This window comes from Siniperca chuatsi, linkage group LG17, assembly GCF_020085105.1.
Source record: "Siniperca chuatsi isolate FFG_IHB_CAS linkage group LG17, ASM2008510v1, whole genome shotgun sequence".
Taxonomy (NCBI): Eukaryota; Metazoa; Chordata; class Actinopteri; order Centrarchiformes; family Sinipercidae; genus Siniperca; species Siniperca chuatsi.
In genome coordinates, this window is record NC_058058.1 from 15213904 (window position 1) to 15230153 (window position 16250).

General features: G+C 39.6%; 1 protein-coding gene across 1 annotated transcript in view; it reads right to left on the reverse strand.

Annotated features, from left to right (window-relative positions):
• tinagl1 (tubulointerstitial nephritis antigen-like 1) overlaps positions 1–1882 on the reverse strand; it is a 32139-nt gene extending 30257 nt beyond the window's left edge. Inside the window, exon 1 of the mRNA XM_044171688.1 lies at positions 1725–1882. The gene's annotated coding sequence lies outside the window, so the exon portion shown is untranslated. The remainder of the gene's footprint in view (positions 1–1724) is intronic.
• Between the last annotated feature and the right edge of the window lie 14368 nt (positions 1883–16250).

Consider the following 16250-nt stretch of genomic DNA (forward strand, 5'->3'; position numbering starts at 1 on the left):
TAAAGCGGGGCTCCGGAAAAGACCTTTGCTGTGTTGTTTTCTGCATGACTGTGCCTTTAGTTGAAATGCACACGCACTCCACACTCACACACACACACACACACACACACACACACACACACACACACACACACAAGCATATGGCAGCATGGGATGGGCAGGGCTCCTCCTTTACACAAGTGTTTTGTTGTGGCTGACTCTGAGCAGCAGTGCAATAAAACACCCACCAGTCTGCTCAACAAGCAAAGGCCTTCAGGTCAAACTGGCAGTAGTACCTTCATCAATAGCCTCCCTAAACAGAGCAACTTATTTCTTTTAGAGTACCTTAAACCTAAAAGAAATCTCCAAGTAGCTTGAATATAGGACAATATTTTATTGTGTTTGGTTTAGTTCTCAGCTGAAGAGAGATAATGTACATTTTTTTAGCTGATGAGTCTTTATTTTAAGTAAAACTATCCTGTAAAATCCAATATTCCAAACATATCAACACAATTAGGTAAATAAGGACAAGTATGTGATGCCAAGCAATAGTAAGCAGAGCTTTCATTGCATAATACAATGTGAAATTTTACATTGTCACAGAAGTTGTCATATGGCCCATCAGTGCTCCAGACAGCTGTAGCCAAGCTACTGATCCCACACTGCAGCCACAGGACAGATTAACCCACACACACACTTAAACACACACACACACACACACACGCACCTCCAGTCCAGGTTAGTCTTGATAATGCACAGACCTCAATGTGAACATTTTGAAACTACTTTCTACTGAATAACTTGTCTCTATAAAAGCTTTCAACAGTGTGTTTAACATTTTAAATGTAATTTTCAATGCTGTGGGCACCAGAAATATAAATGTGTAAAACCTCACCATTGTATTGGGGCAGAAATACCAGATATCTCAAAAGCTGGACAACTAAAAACCAAAACTGTCTGCATGGCTACTAGAGGTAAGGTTAGTCATTTTGTAATTTGGGTGAACCAAACCTTTATGTTCCCTGCTTACATATGTCCTATGACCCCACTCTTTCACGTTCCTTCACACAGCTAAACTCTGAGATATCTCTGCACCACCCTTCAGATAATTCAGGCATCGTGGCTTAGTATATCTGTATAAAAGCGCTTTCTGCTCCATTTCCCTCTGTGTCACACAGTCCTTGACGATTATCTGTCCAGCTCTATTTTTTAAACACTCACAAGGTCAAGGTAGTAGAGAACAGAGACCATTTATAATACCGCACAGGTGTCTAATGAGGTCTGCACCACAACAGGTGAGTGATGGGATAACTGGTCTTGTATATCAGTGTATTATCAGTTTCATTGTGAATTACACAAATGGAGCAGCCACAAACTCAGTGACCTCTTGAAAAAAAATCTTACCAGTCTCCCACTGATATTCTTGAACCTAATAATAACATCCTGAATATTGTGTCCTACAATCACACACCCAGAAGGTAAATATGTCATAACAAGTCTTGACTAACTTCAGTACTGTGTCTTTGGCTAAATAAAGCAGAGGAATTAGTTCTAATCTCAGAAAAATAATGATGATTAGCAAACATAAATCAAAAGAGCTTAAAAGTTTCCATAAATCAGAGAGATATTTTGGGTAACATGAGATCAGTATAAACCAGGCTGTGACGTTCAGCCTGCACCTGCCTGGAGTCTGGCTCAAAAGAGGGCTGCTGTTGAAAAGTGTAGAAAGCGAAAACTGTTGTTACCTTGAGCTGAGAGAGAATTCCTGGTTTTGTAATCCGATAGAAAAACCGCAGAGCTTTGCTAATGTGTTGTTCAGGAAGTCATTCACAGGTAGAGAAGGTTTGGGTAAAAGGTCAGTCCCTCTTTCCTCTGTTCCTCACTCTCTCACAGGATCTGCTCTATCAGACTCTGTCTTCCCTATATACAAGGGCTAACCACTCCCCCTTCCCGACCCCCCCTTCACTCTGCCCTGTCCCGTGTCCCCTACCTCACTGCCTCCTGCTCAAATCTGTGCTCTCTCTCCCTCCCTCTCTCGCACACATAAACACTTCTTTCCCTGTGACTCCCACAGGTTTGCTGTCTCTTCATGTCTTTCCTCTCCTTATCAGACTGGAAGCTCCAGTCTGAAAGTGAAATGGTTTGCACTCAGACACATCTGTATTTGCTCTGCTGCTTTTTCTTCTATTTTCTTTCCACTTTCACCAACAGCAGCAACACCAGCGGTTTCCTCTGCACTGTCTGTGGCTTTTCCCTGCAGGGTCAAATCTGCTTGTCTGTCTGTGGTAGAGTACTGATGACCACATGTCTACCATCTAGTGGTCATGGGTTGCATATTTTCACCTCAGGCAGCCAGGAAATTATGGGATAGCTGGATGGAAGACCTCCCAGCTTCTAGAAACTTACAAACTGGCCTCTGGAGGTGAGGTTTTGGCAGGTGTTTAAGGGAGGCTAAATACTCTGAATGTACAAAATGTTTTCTTTCTGCGCAATCCACATGTCAGTGGTCTTGAATATGTTTACATCATGTGCCTCTGTTTTTTAACATCTCCTCCTTTCCAACCTGAATAGATTCAGTTCAGGAAATCAATAATAGATCCATGAATTAACCCTCTCATTTATATATGATTCAGTCAGCTGAAAAGATGGCAACTTATATATTTGATGCCAAATTCAATACACAAATACAAAATATCAGACAAAATATTATTGCTCAAAGGGTGTTGTTTCTACTTTTTTGCATGTTCGAATGCTAAATAGGTATTTAGGAGACTGACATGGTGGTCCCCCCCAGGTTGATCAATAAGCTAAAGGCTTCAATAGGAATCAATAACCATGTAGGGTGGGGAGGGCAGGGCTCCCCAAAAATCCTTTCAGGACAAACAAAAACATTGTCCAAAAGGTATGTAAACGTCAGTGTGTTGAATTTTCTCAGCACTTGCAGAACGTTTACAGAAAATTTGTCCTCTAACAGGTCTACCATGCCCTCCATCATTGATTATTGATCAGTATTAGCCAGTACTCATGACAAGTGACACGGTGGTTTCCAAATTCCCAGATCAGAAAAGAAAACAATTCTGAAATAAGGCAAATAAATAAATGTCAGTCAGACAGTTTCAAACAAATAATCAAACATTTTCCAGTCCACCGTGGCTTCTCAAATCCACTGTTAAGGATTCTTTAGGTGGCGGTGTTGAGTTGACTTCTCACCGCAGTCTGCTGTTTTTGCTGTTATAAAAATGGATGAAATGCTGCAACACCTGCTCAAACTTTGATTCTAATATGTTGTCAATTATTTGGACATCTGAAACATTGATAAAAATCAAAGAAATAACCCTCCACAATTCTTCTAATGCTAACAGAGGCCCCACCACAAAGACCGTTTAACTAGAAAGCATTCACAGACACATACCTCTTTCTGAAAGACATATGGCTAATTGGCTATTTGGCTAAAAATGTGGAATTCTTGTTTGAACATTCAAGCTGTCAAGAAGGGCACACGCAGGAGGTGACTTATCCATCATTTATAGGTAAAGACAAACTTTCTGATTTGGGAGGGATTAACTGAATATAATGTGAAATAAGATGGGTAACCGCTAGTATACAGTGGAGCAATGCAGCATTTAGAAATAGGAAGGCCATCTTGTAAAATAACATGGGGTACACTTGGATGTGAGACAAACGTGGCTTTTACAGAGTTTCTTATGCAATAACTTTCTGTAAACTGATTGTGATGTTAGGTTGATGCTTGGTGTCTTCCCTAAAAGCCTGGTTGGAACATCCCTGTGTCCCACACATGGACACACCACAGTCTTGTGTCCAGCCTGAGTTAATAATCTGCAAGATTCAAAACTCTAACTCTAAGTCTCTAACTTACATGACAGAAATGAAAAGCTCTCAGACAGTTTCTGTCAGTAATGTGAGTAAAGATGAGACAGTTAGGGGTAACAGGTTCGCTTATCATACAACGCTATAATTATGGCTTTAACACCTCTTACACAACCTCATACCTCCTGAAGAGAGGTGCTCTAAGCTATGTTTACTGTGTTTTGTTGTCCCCACCTTCTCAATCATTATTGCAGGTTTTACTGTACATGTTGTATATCTCCCAGTGAAGATTGATTCAGTTGTTCTAACATGTAAAGAATGCTATTGCGCAAAGCTACTGGCAGCAAATGAGTCATGTAGAAGAGTATGGCTGTGATGCTTCATTTACGATAAATGCACAAGAGGTTGATTGTAGCCATCTGTAGGAGAAGGTGTGCCTGTGTGTGTGTATGTGTGTGTGTGTGTGGGGGGGGGGGCTAACTGACCCCTGAATCAGAAGAGGAAGTCACCAGACAAGGGAGTGTGTGTGATTCATTTCCAGTTCATAAGTGAAGATGAGGAGAGTGAATCACCTTGGATGGCTTTTAGAAATATGTTTCACAAGATCTGTAGGCGGCGTGTTGTAAGACTGGATGTACATTTGATATGTACACACACACAAGCTTTACCCGGCCTGCAGTGACTCAGGCTTTAACGAGCCCTCCAGAAGTTTAACTGTGACACAGATCAGCAGTGCTTCTGTTTATGAGGTAATTTCCCCGAAAATAGATAGAACTGTGGAGGCTGAGGACACACATGATAACAATAGAGCCTATACATACACAAAGAACCCTCAGCGGGTGCACTCTATAGGGAAAAGCAACACATACACACATTTATAGTACATGCACACAAAAAGACAGTTGTGCGCGCTCACAGATGTGTTTAATAAGGAAACTTCAGGAAAAAGAATCTAGCATTGAGATTGGACTTGACAGACACATGGCGTGGGCTAGACACTCACACACAGTCATCCTGAGGAACAATCCCTCTCTTTCTCCTAATATCCATCTCCATCTCTCTAGTGCATTTCCTGTTTCTGGAAAATGCAGCACGTGTGCAGCTGATAGTAAACAAGAATGGGTGTTCACGGCGCATGTGGAGTGCAGAGTGTTTTCTAGATGTTTTCGAGGCAGTTAGCAGCAGGTGCGGGTAAAAAAAACAACCACATGTTTATATGTTGATGAGAAATACAGACATTTGGAAGAATATCAGAATTTCATTGTACTGGTTGTTCTCTTTTTGGCAGATGGAGTTATGACACTTGACAGTTTTGTTTTTGAGAGCAACTGATGTACTTTTGTTTGGAGGCTACATGCCTCAAACAAAATAACCCTTACACCAACAACTTAATGGAGTGGAATATGAGATACATCTATACTGCTTTCCTTTCTCTCTGTAATCCTCTTGTTCAGGTCAGTTTCAGGCTCAAATTCCTTCTCATGTTGAGTAAAACAGGTCCCAATCCTGTGAGGGATCTGCATTTGTTTTTGTTCTGCATATCTCCAAGACAAAACATCCATCCCACAGTCAGTGTAGCAAGGATGAGGATGGTAAAAGGAAAACCCTTTTTTAACATGACTGAATGGATGTGAAAATCCTGAGGATGCAGAAGAGTGCAGATTTGAAACTAAACTAAAACATTTTAGAAAATGACTGACTGAACTAAAGGGGCAAACAAGATGATGGTAACAACTCAATATAAACACTAGAGATACACACTGCACACAGACAACAAAAGAAACACACAGACTTAAATACACTCAGGTAGGGGAGACAATGTGACACAGGTGAAACTGATCAGGGCTGGGCAAACAATCAGAAGCAGGAAGTAAAACCACAAGACACATGAGGGAGGAAGAACATTACAAAATAAAACAGGAAATAACATAAACCCTCAAAACATGACATAAACATTTTGCATCTTGGCAGATACATTCATTAAACATTTTCCTTAGTATATGAATAGAAATGTAAACATACAGTATTTGCTGTTGCAAATTACTAATATATAAACATCAATTCTAGGTGATACCGTTGTAAAAACCATAAACAGTAACTATTATCTATATTATATAATTTTGCGTATACACCTAGACAAAGGCCTTTTCCACAGTTTCCATCAATGTCAAACACATTCACAGTCATGAAAAAATTGATTGCTCAGCACGTATTGCAGGATGTGAATTGCTGTAAAGGTCAGTCTGTCTGTCACCTCTGCCCTCCTCACATGTCTGTGCGTCTGTCACGTCAGATTCATATTGATTGTGAAACCACTGACTTGCAGACTGATTATTGCTGACAGAGAAGTGACAGATTCTAAATCATTCAATCGTAGGAAAAACTGAATTGCTAAAAATCTCTGAACTTCATTCATGTCAGCAAAAAGTTCTATTTGATAAGATTCATGAGTTACAAGCTCAACAGATGCTGTAAGCCCAGGAAAAATACATCTAGTGGAATTTCAGTGAATAAACAGGATGTGCAGGTCAGAGTCATGTTCATCATGTTGTAAAATGTTTCTTTTATGTTACCGTAAAACGTTGCCTGTCCACTGTGCGTTGGCATTTTAATGTTAATGTTTCTTTGTTGTCCCAGGCTAAATATTCTTTGTATGAATTGAAATATATTAATAGCATATTATTGCACATTGGCAGGCGCGTTTGCATGTGCATGTGTACAGTACCCTCCCACCCCTGAAAGCGACGATGTTAGTCGAACACTGCTCACATCACATCGCTAGCTATACCGATGTTCATCGTTAAGTCACTTAGCATCCCTGTTTAGGTATCGTTCCAAGATTACATTGTAATGCATTTATCTTTAACTGGTAATTAAATATTTACTGACAGTCATGTTAACACCGTCCTAAAAACACTAAAAAATCCAGCACGTCATGACTTATTTTGAAACCACACAAGTAAATTACGAACTACCTCTCATCAAACACTTTCTTCTTTATCACTAGTCAGATCTGGAACCGTCAAGTAGGCTTACAGCCACTATAAATCCATTCAAAAAGAACACTGTTGATATTTTATTACTTTAAATTAAACTTCACAATATCTTCAGTGCCAAAGATTACACATAATGAAACAAAGCCAGGTGTCTCTTTGTCTAATTAAGTAAAGACCTCAAACATTTTGTTGCCACAAGTACATTACAAGTAGAAGTTACTGTATGTGGCATGCAGAGGCCTGTTGTTTGATTCTTTTGATTCTTATTTTTCAGCTGCACATAACGCATTTCTCATGTGTGAGAGGTGTTTCCATGCTAAAATTTACAGATTGATTGTACAAACTGTGTTGAAGTCACCACATGTTATGTAAGTACAACAATAATGAATTGAAAGACTCATTTGGGGGAAAGATTATTTTACTTCCAAAGGGAGGAAATTTAACATTGGACAGTGAAGGAAACACGTGTACAAGGGACTGGCCAGATCTGAGATGTGTGTGTCTGCTGGGAGAAGAGAGGAAAAGCACCTAATAGATTCTCCCTCGCCTATGATGTCATCTATTCGCTTTACACAAAAAGACAAGAGGAAGCATCAGGTGGTGCTTCACACCCACCCACCCCCTCCTCCAACTACCCAGGCCCTCCATCCATCCATCCATCTCTCCCTCCATCCCCACAGGGATTGACGGTTTTAGCACGGTCTTGGTGGTCTTAACACCCTCGCTCAATACCTGTCACCCAAACCTGCACTCATCCATCCATCCACTCACTGATGGTACTTATCTCTCCTAATGGAGCGTAATACATTCACCAGTTCTGTTCCATGGGCCTCTTTAAAGGCCTTGCCACATCAGCATTTAAAACTGCAACATTTTGCAGCAAAATCAATTAATTTCATTAGAATCACATCTGTGGATCTGATTGCAGGTGCAAAGTAAATCTGCACAATTTTTCCATGTCAATTTCAACTTGACTTGCAAATTCGCACAGTTGACAACAGTTGGCAAGCCATCTTGACAGTGCTGACCTTTGAGGGTTCAGAGAGCAAAGTGGAGGAAGCTAATGTAGCTTCTTAGCAATGTTGCTACATCCACTTTTATTTAATCCTCCTCTGTCGGAGTATAAACTGCTACAAAAAGGAGGAACGGTTTGCAGACAGATGTGAGACAGAAGTCAATGGTAAAAACATGTCTTTTGCATGAACTGCAGCAACCTAGCTAACAAGCTTGTTAACTGACAGTTTATCCTAGATGTCATTCACTGCTCCCTATATAATATACACTCAATAGTTCACTTTATTACTGTACTACTGTACTGACACATCTTATTATGGGATTGTTAGCAGAAAATAGTGTACACACCATGGATACTACATTTTTCATTCCACTGTGGGAATTTTTGAGGAAAGTACAGTATAGTGTATAAATTGCAACAGTCGCACACTCAAATAAAATGGTGGACAGTAAATATAGTGCACTACACAGTAAATAGGGAGTGATTTTGGACACAACCCTTTCCCACAGTCCGGAAAACTAAATGCAAAGAGAAAATAGAAAGAAATGCCTATTTCAAAGACACAGACAAATTTCACTGTGCCACTGTGACTGGGCCTTTCTGTTATCAACATCTGGGTGTACCTTTGTGCAAAAGCATTCATGGTACCGTGAAGTCAAAAATTCACAAAGAACACAAAATGCTATTCATGACGACAAGAGTTCAAGTATGTTGACATCTCATGTTAGTGTCTAAAAGTGCTGAGTCACTTTATAAATATACACTTTATATTAGAAATAATGTCCGATCAAGTGATTCTGACTCATTACAGCATGACTCTTAGGCTACACGAGTGTGATTTCTTCAAAAGTATCTTTTCCACAAATAAAGTGGAAATAGGTTTGGCCCTAAGGAAGGGTTTTGTTTTATTTGGAGCAGATTGGAGTTCAGAGGGCCAATGGTGAGGCTCAGGGGGGGCAGCATCAGCAGCACTCCTCACCTCTCCCATGTTTATCATCTGTTTATCCTGTCAAACTCGCACAACTGTTACACAAGCCTCCCACTGATCTCCACAGGGCTCAAGACTGAAGAAACATCTCATGGTTTGGAACAATTTGGTTTCTTTGTTTATGCTGGTAAATTAAGATTTTGTAAAGGGCTTGCTGAGTGTTATTTTAGGCCAATATTATACATTCTGTGGTAATTTGATCTCTTCGCTTCGCTTTCTCCCACTCCTCCCTCAGTTCAGCAAGTTGTTTGCAATTTACTTTTAGTGGGACACAGTGGGACAGTTGAGGATCTCATACCCCTTGTTGTTTGCCAGTCAGTGTCACAGGAGCAAGATTGTCTACAACAGGCTGGCAAAGACTTGAGATTCCTGAACGCCTGCGGAACATCGAGCATCATGTTCCACGACAGGCAGTTGTACACGGGCCGTCACCATGGAGACCAGGACAGAAACAGTATAAACAGAAATGTCGAGAAGCAGGATGAGGAGAGTGTTTGGGTTGTCTCACAAATGTCAAGAAGGCGAGAGAGTCATCAACTTGGAGCCCAAACGATATAAATGGAAAGTGTTGCTAATATGAAATGCACTTAATGTAAAATGCTGTTTTTACATTAAGTGTTTTTAAATGGAAAATGGAACAGTCTCATGTTAATAAACTAGAGCACTTCATCATCCATTCCTGCTTCTCTCTTCATCAGGGACCAGTCGTATTACATTCACTCAGCAGATGCTTTTGTCCAAAGGGACTTAAATATTTATATAAAACATTTATATATTTTGTCCAAAGGGACACACACATTCAAAGCGCTCATCATGTGGAACAATTTGAGGTTTAGTGTTTTTCCACCTCCCCCTCCACACTTTGACATATGGACTTTGACAAATCACCAACCTACATGATTAATGGACAATTTACTGTATTCCCCTCATTCAACAAAACTTCACTTTACTCTTGTGCAGAGGATGTTTGGACTTTTTTGCTCTTTTCATTTTTAAAGAGATATGTTTTTACACAAATTTTGTACTGTAAATTTTTATTTTATATTTAAGATTATTAACTTGCAGTACTCATTTTTATTTTCTCTTGCTATGCTAATTGTGACCATAATGCACCAAAATACTAAAGCAAATTCCTTGTATGTGAAAACCTACTTGGCAATAAACCTGATTGTGATTCTGATTCTGAGATAATAGCTACAACATAGTGCTAATAGAAACAGAAAAGGATATATCCATTTTTAATGTGATACAATATACAACCAAAAGTTTGTGGACACCTGAACAAAGCATTGTAGTATTTGAGTTTATTCCTCAGTGCAATCTAGTATGTGTAAATAAATGTAAAGTCCCATTTAAAAATATTTTGTGCGTTACCTACTGTTTCCATTCAGATAGCTTAGGTGATTTGCAGATGTTATTCTGTTTATGCTGCTGAAAATATGGGATTGTTACTCATTATCATCCACGCGTAATTTGTGTTTGTTTTTTTATTGAAGAACACCCACCAATTGTACATCTCCCTACAGCAGAAACCATGTTGCTCATGAACAGAATATGTGATCTTGAATGATGACTGAAAAGTGGAAGCAAACATACAGCGTTTTTCTGAGCTTGTTATGATCTCACTGGTTGCTGATGAGCTAGCAGTATTACGTAGCTATACATAAATTCTCTATGATAAGAGAGAGAGAGAGAGAGAGAGAAGTTGTTGCTGTTGTTGAATGAGATTTGTTTTGGCCTCCTAGCACATGACAACAAAACCATGTGGATTGATAGATAGCACTGGTGAGAGAAAGATATATTTGTATGTTTTTGTTTTTTGTGTATTTGTGGGAGCAGACCCTTTAAAAATCATGTATATGACAAAAAAACAGCTATTAGTCGAAACCCATGCATCAGCCACTGCATGTAATGGTCCTGACCTCTGACCCTTGTAGAGCTGAAACCTCTTTGTCTCTAAAACCATCACCACTGATCCTCCAGGACCATCACTATCTGATGACAGCACCTGTTATCGATCAGTACGTTAAGTTGCTGGCAGAATTAGGTTAAAGAAGCAGAGTATGGTGAGGAGACACAGAGCAGACAGGCCCACAGATGTTATCAAACACACATTAAAGGACAGCCATGTCAGTGAGGGTCTTATCTTGAGACTCGTTCTACCTGCGGCCCCTTACCATTCCACCTCCCCCTCCATCCGTTTTGTCTCCTCTCTACTTCCAAATTCCTTCTCCTTTGGCGTGTCCCTACATGGCTCCTCTAGGATTCCCAGAATATCTTAGATACACTATCACACAGTGTGTGTGTGGGGGGGGATTAATAAACAAGGGAAAATAAAAAAAGAGAGCGTGCTCAGAGGAAGACATAACAAGGTGGCTCTGATTTCGGATGTTCCCATTTCTCGTTTAATCTGCTTCCTGTATTTGCGTACATGCACGCACTGTAGCAGTGGTTCTCGACCTGGGGGTTCGGAACCCTTACGAGGTCCTAAAATAAATCTGGAGGGGTCACTAGATTACAGGGCTAAGACAGACTTTCTCAAATTCTTTCTTCTTTTGAAATCTTGGATAGTTCATCCCACTAAAAATGTAACTATGAGAAGGAAGAATCAATGTTTTTTAACTGCTCACAACTCATAACATGTGATGAGGGATTGACATTGCTGTATTTTAAAGGGTCACAAGCCATTTAAGGTTGTGAACAGCCGTATTTATTCTCATCAAATGAATAATAATACCTACTGTGTATAATAATAACTTTATTTATATAGCACTTTTTCTAAATAGAGTAACAAAGTGCTTAACCACATCAACCTCCACATCACTGGCCTCCACCCAGAGACTACAGATGAAGATCAGCTTTTAGCTGTATCTGGTGCGATGTAGTATGTATAGTCCACATTGTCCTCATTAAATGAACAATATAAAAAAATTCAACACACAAAAAAACTGTAATACAATGAAGAACATACAAAAACAAAACAGGTTAACAACAGTTAAAATTTAAGAAAAGGGAAAAAAACATCTTTCGCTATGAAAAACTTTCCAAAAACAGCCCTGTTTTTAGCTTTGTCATAATACATCTTACAGTAACCCATAAAGCAAAACTTTATCCTCCAGATTACCAAAATTGGAGATACATGGTTTTCACTGTACAACAACACTACGAAACTTTTGGTATATAAATATTCTCTCATCATGTAAAAGCAAGTATTTTGATTGTAAGGGTTGTCGTCACCAAGTGAAACACAAACATACAAACACAAATACACCTACCTGTTGAATTACCAGAGATAAACCAGAGGTTGAATGTGTTTGGGTCTAGTATTTAATTTTTTTTTATGATCCCCTCTACAGCATCACAATGTGCCATACAAACACGGGAGCAGAGCGCAGAGTGACTGAGAATAACCAAACTTCCTTTGGGACTCGAACGCCTGTACTGCCTGACCCTGAAGAGAATAAAAAGAGCTCAGTAACAAAGTTCACTCTATGAGATCATCAGGAAAAGTTTCAGATACTGATTCATTCATTATCAAAATACTCCAGCAGGGTTTTTCCATTGTTCTCCAAGTCTGGGCACAACTCTTTCCCTTGGTTCCCCTTTCTCAATAGCGGTGGCATTACGTCTGTGTGTACAGTCGACTTTTAAGTCAAACAAATGTTCAGACAGGAAAATGTCATTTTCCTTGTGCGTTATTGTCTTTATCTTAACTGATACTCAAACATTTCTGTGACAAATGTTCACTTTTTAATCTATAGAGGTGTAGAAGAAAAGAAGCACACAACGATTTTTAAGCTTGAGAAAGTTGCAACTCAACTTAAGAAGAACTAAGAAGATGAGGCGAGAAGATAAGGGGAAGAAACCACAACAAAGACTACAGATTGACCCCATGAAGATGATGATAGTGGTGAAGATGATGACATGGCCCGAAGAGGTCCTCCTCGAGGCCTCTCTGGGCGGGGATGTACCGAACTGGAGCCACATTAAACCTCCTAATTGTTTGAGTGACATTTGGGAATAGGAAACACAGCCTGCAGTGACAGAGCCCAGGTCAGATAATGTGAAACAAGATCAATTCAACCAGGAGTCACATGAGTGAAACTGGGGGCTCCCACAGGCCTTCTCACCCTGAGAGTTGTGTAACCTATAAATATCATTATCACAGAGCATCTGGCTTTGACTTTGTCTTTTCCCTCTCTCTTTCTGTCTACCTCTCTTTTCATTATCTCACTGCTAATGCAAACCTCACATCATGTTCATCCTGCAGAGGCACAGGTCAGTGTGGATAACCATCTGGAAATCAACATCTCTTGTCCTGGTCTGAGTGGAGTGATGCAGCGATTGGAAAAGAGGTTTTAGTCCAGTCACTTACACGAGCAATTTTGCTGACGACAGCAAAACTTGGGAAGGGATTTGGAGCGAGCCTTTCACAACATCAGCAGCTTTGCTCATTTGTTGATGTCCTTTTTCTGCATGTCTCTTCTTTTATTATCCTCTCCATGTGGAAACGATAAACTTTTTTTTATTAAAGTTTGGGTAATATTATGGCCAGAGAGTTTGATTACACAGGGGTTTTGTGAGAATCTGAGCAAATAAAAATACAACAGTGAATAATTACGTTTGAATGAGAATTTAATCAATTATAAATCTGATCTGAAATCACAAGCTCGGGGCCATATCCAGGATTTTAGAAATACTGAGGTCATGATTTCCCCCAACACAAAGCTTCCCCACTTAGAAAACTTTGACCAGACACCAAAAAGAAAGCCTGTAAACGAGTCTTAATATTTGTATTTTTTACATTTTATTTATTCAAGTGAATATTCAGTTATATTTTCTGTAAATGTTATTTCTCTGTATAAAGGTCCAATCCTTCTTGACACAGCCAGACATAACATTTTGGTGTCCTTTATCCTTTATTTGTTTCCTCTCTTGTTGTTCTAATAAAGTTCAAATACACTGAATCTAAGAAATCCAGGAAGTGGCCTGTAATTAGCTCCCAGAGATCCCCAGAGTCCTTGAAAAAGTACAGAGGATATGACTTCAGCGTCATCAAGGGTACTCACGGCCCTGCACAAGCCTTTTCCTCTACCTTTTCCATGCAAAATATACAGACAGAAAGGCTGCTCTCTGGGTGTTACACAGCATTTGGAAAAGGTTTAATATCTCCTATTGAATCTGTATAACTGGCATGGTAACATATGATCACAGACAGCAATCACCTCCAAACATTCCTCAGCTGTTACATCTCCTCACCTGCGTCATCTTCCTGCCTGCCAGGTTTCAGTTTTGATTCTGATAGATGTAAAGAGCAGGAATCAAGTGCAATTACTGCATAGCAATCAGCAGACAACACACAAGGATGGAACTTTTGCTTTAATGGCAATTATGTCAGGTTATACCCTGGCTGTACAGTGTCAAAACAAACTTTTGGCACAATTTTCTCTCTCCTTCAATTCCTTCTTTGGGCTGTAACAGCTGGATTTGGCCCCATCTTTGGCCCATCATACATCTTCTGCATTAGGCTTGTCACCGTCTCGACAACGATCCCAAGGCTGTCTGTTTTCATTATGAGAAAATTAGGTTTAAATACAATTCAGTTTATTATTCCAGTTATCATCAGTATGTGGAGGATGGTCTAATAATAAATGTATGGCAACAATGGTTATTAGTCTTACATCATAATACATTTCATGATAATAGTCTTCAGACTGTAGATTTTAACATCTGCAACCTGCAACTTTAACCAATTTAAATGACAAGAAAGAGCATCATTTAATGCTCTTAACCAGTGCTTTTTATATAATTACATAACGTCTCTGACCCAGTGTCTTTCTTCACCATCTCATCACTCATGTCATCAGCCGAGGGGGCAATTACACATTATATTTTTGTACAACATTATAACATGTTCTTAAAGATAATCTGATCATATCACTCGTTACATTATAGGTAAAGGCCACCTGACTTCATACTTATCATGGTAATAAATCTGACTTTGCTTATCTGACGTGCAGCTAACATTTTCTGATGCATTAATGCATTCTTCAGACCAAAGGCAATAAAATTAAAGCGACAACACAACATGATTATCATTGTTGTTATCATATTATCATGACTTCAGGGGCCCCCCCGCCGGATATTCTAGGCTCTCCCCATGGGGACTATGGGGTCTGGGCGTCCTATACTGGAATGTGGATCAAAGGGATCCCACATCCTCGACCATCCTAGAATGTTTGGAATGAAATAAGTATTTGAGCCATGAATAAAAATATTTGTTGGGATCTGTAGGGAGTTACAAGGACTAGTTTGAAAAAAACAAATCCTACGTAGGTTGTACAAGAGTAAACACGAGTACAAGCACAGAAGCATTTGCAGCCTACAGTAGCATCCTTAACTGGTGCAAAGCTTCAGAAGACGCAGTGCCCTTTGGATGCGACATCAGAAAAAGCAATAATCTATAAATTTAAGGTTGATGGTGAAAGGGACCTTGCCCTTTTTGTTCCTGATGCTCAGGTGTTCCTGCAAGATTGAACAAAATTTACAAGAGAACATTTAGTCATCTGAGGCAAATGTAAAGCAAGGGGCTGGTCAAAACATCTGGAGATACATCTGTTTCACCTCAGGGCTGTACAAAGAGACGTGTAGATAAGCTGTCAAAACAGATACACATTATACTGATACAAGTTGTCTTGTTAGGGATTTACCAGAGTTTGAAGTAAGAAACAAAGAGAGGGATGAGGCTGAGAGAGAGGATGAATATAGAGATGATTAATAATAAGTGAGATTAGCATAAGAGGGAATAAAGCAGGAATATACATTTTCATTTAAGACAACTCGCTTGGTCTTATGCTTTTGACTGTATCACAGAGTCACCAGCAGATTGTTCAGTTGAGATTAAACCATTCAAACTTTTCTGAGCACATCAACAATAGGACTTCTCATCCATGTTGGTGCTTTCGATCGTGTAGCATGGTCTTCATCATCCAGAACAAGCAAGTAAATTGACCTTGAGCTGAGGTTGTTATGTCAACTGCTGTTTCCAATGTTAAGAATGAACAGCTCAAGCTCAAATGTGATTTCCTTAGCAGGGCAGCAAATTTTCTTTGACAGGGTATATCTCTTAGGCTACCTGTTCAGGCCAAGACCTCAACAGGATCATCATGGAGATAGTGATGCAGGGGCATTGAGGTGGGAAGATGAATAAAGATTTTAAAAAAAACACAACAACAAAAATCTGATACAAAACAGTGCAGCCTACATCCAACAGAAGGAGTGTGTTTTTAAAGCAGGCCAAGGTTGCTCTCTGGTGGCTGTGAAGACATGTCGCCTGTCGCAGATCAACGTTTATTTACCCTGGTAGATGGAGGTGGTTCGATAAATTGACAGTGAGTTAAATAAAGAGACTTCTGAGGACAAAAAGACGACACCAACTATGCAA